The following is a 2,441-nucleotide window of genomic DNA, read 5'->3' on the forward strand; positions in this document are numbered from 1 at the left end:
TATACCCTTGAAGGAAATGCTATAGGCTCCACCTGCAGAGTCCTGCATGGCCATGCAGAAGGGACAGTGTGACACAGTTCCTACCCCTGGAGGAGAGTGAGCAGGGTATGGGCCTTCACAAATATCTAAAGCCTGTTTGTATGATAGTGTATATAAATTTTACTTTATGTTCCTCCTTTGGGAGATGTTTCTACCTGCCAAGATTAATGACTCCATGGTAATTAGAAAGAGCAAGAATCCAGGAGGCCAGGGTGTGTCTAATGTCCCTCAGCAAAGATGATAAATGCTGCCACCTTCGGGACAGCTCTTAAGGCGGTGGAAATGAACTCTGAAAATATGAGTTCAAAAATATATAAACAGGATTTCTCAATTATGCAAAATATAAGGATTCAATATGAATTATATGAGGGGCTTCACAGATCTAAAAGAACAAAGGCAGCTGCACCATGAGCCAGCTTGTCAGAAAAATATCAAGGAAGGAGATAAAGAGATTTGGAGAGTGGTGATCCCAGGGCAGGATCCCACCCAGCTAAGTTTATTGTTTGTGAGGACAAAAACAGGTAGATTCAGGAGTTCAAGGTCAGCCTGGGACAGAGCAAGTTTAGGCCCAGGGGTGGTGGTAGTAATGATCTCAATGAGATCCTACCCAGCTAGGTGATTTTCTGTGCTTACAAAGGCAGGCGGATCTCTGAATTCATTTGCCATGTTAAAAAACAACAACAACAAAAAACAATGTACCTGCTGTCTTCTTCTAAGTATCAAGGAGTGAGGCCATAAAATGCTAATTCATGGGATAATCAAAAGGGAACCTGGGTAAATGATTGAACTTATATGTAAATAAAAGACTGGGCTTTGATCTGCAAGAAAGAACTACCAAGAGAGAACTGCTTGGAGAGTGAGAACAGATCTTTTAGAATTTTTCTAACAGGATTTCTGATCTTGGTCAGAAAACCCACGAATTATCTTGTTTCCTTTAAGTTGCCCTGATTGTTTTATCAGAGTGGTGAAAAGTCAACCAATACACGGTGTTGTTAGAAATGTCTCCAAGTTCAAATCACAGCAGCTAGAGGTGCGTGGTAAACATCACACATTAAAGAAATGCCTACCATAAACTTGAACACTTAAAATTATACAGCACATAAGAAAATGAGGGTGCACCCACTATATATTTAAAAAATAAAATAAAACCTCTTACCATTCAGGGAAGGATAGACAGTCATTTGTACACATAAGAGACACTACTTGAGTGGCCAAGTTATGGGCAGAGAAATAGTCCACTTTATTAGTTACCAGCAAAATGCAAATTGAAGCTACTACCCAATTGTTGAAAAATAACAAGTGTTGGGGAGCATGTGTAGCAACCCAGACTTCTCATTCAAGATTGGTGTGAGTGTAAACTAGCAATCATTTGGAAAGCTATTTGGCAGTCCTGTTAACATCAGCACATGACACAGAACTGTCACTCCCAGATCTATCTCCAAGCAATATGATCAGGAATGTTCATTAGAAGCCTGATTTGTCATGGTCCAAAAAAAAAAAAAAAAAAAAAACTGTCCAAATAGTAGGATATGTCCATAATTTGAGATACAGTTGTTCATTTTAATGGCCTGCAGCACAATGAACAAACAATAATCACAAGTAGCAACAAGACTGTCTCACACACATCAAGTTAAAGGAAGGAAACCAGATCCACGAATACATGGATCATACGTCGTATCATTCCACTTACATAGAAGTCCAAACCTGGTTGAATCCATCTTTGCTCTTAAAGGCTGGTAACCATGGGGGCGTGGGGGGCGGGGGGAGGAGGCCGTGACTACAGTTCAAAAGCAGGAGTTGACCACGGGCTGTCTCTTTGCTTTGGATGCTGGCTGTACAAAAACGTATTATGTTGCTGACCTAGAGGGAGCTGGGACCTGAATGCATTTCTTTAAAGATATATTATACTCTCAAGGTTTAAAATCAGGGGAGGGATCAGCGGAGTGTTCTGTCTCTCCTTCCTTCCCTTCTCTCGGCAACTCCCTGGCAGTTTTATTAAGTTGCCTTTCTGTGTGGAAATACTTATTCTGTTTTAATGAGTCGTGGGTGGTTGATATGATCTCTTGATAAATGGTTTATACAAGGTTTTAAGAGGTGCAATGCAAATGTCAGTATTAAGCAGCCAGGGCATAGCACAATCTTTTCTCACAGGGATCGTGTAAATGAATCAAAGGGGTTTTTTGGGTTTTTTGGTTTTGTTTTTGTTTTTGTTTTGCTGTGGGTTTTTTTCTTTTCTGGTGATGGTGGTGTAGTTTTTTGTTGTTGTTTTTGTTGTTGTTGGCTTTGGAGTCCCCCCCTCCCCATGCCCCGACCCCAGCTAAAGGAACAAAAGTTGGAGCATGTTTACTAAGCTTTATCTGTATAGAAGAACATCCGGAAGCATTCCTAACGTCAGGCTACGG

General features: G+C 40.8%; 1 non-coding gene across 1 annotated transcript; it reads left to right on the forward strand.

Annotated features, from left to right (window-relative positions):
* Window positions 1-893: 893 nt before the first annotated feature.
* LOC115032814 (U7 small nuclear RNA) lies at window positions 894-956 on the forward strand. The gene has a single exon (XR_003838477.1). It is a non-coding gene; the product is annotated as a U7 small nuclear RNA (small nuclear RNA).
* The last annotated feature ends 1,485 nt before the right edge of the window (window positions 957-2,441 follow it).

This window comes from Mus caroli, unplaced genomic scaffold (assembly GCF_978045245.1).
Source record: "Mus caroli unplaced genomic scaffold, Mus_caroli_1 scaffold_14, whole genome shotgun sequence".
Classification (NCBI taxonomy): Eukaryota; Metazoa; Chordata; class Mammalia; order Rodentia; family Muridae; genus Mus; species Mus caroli.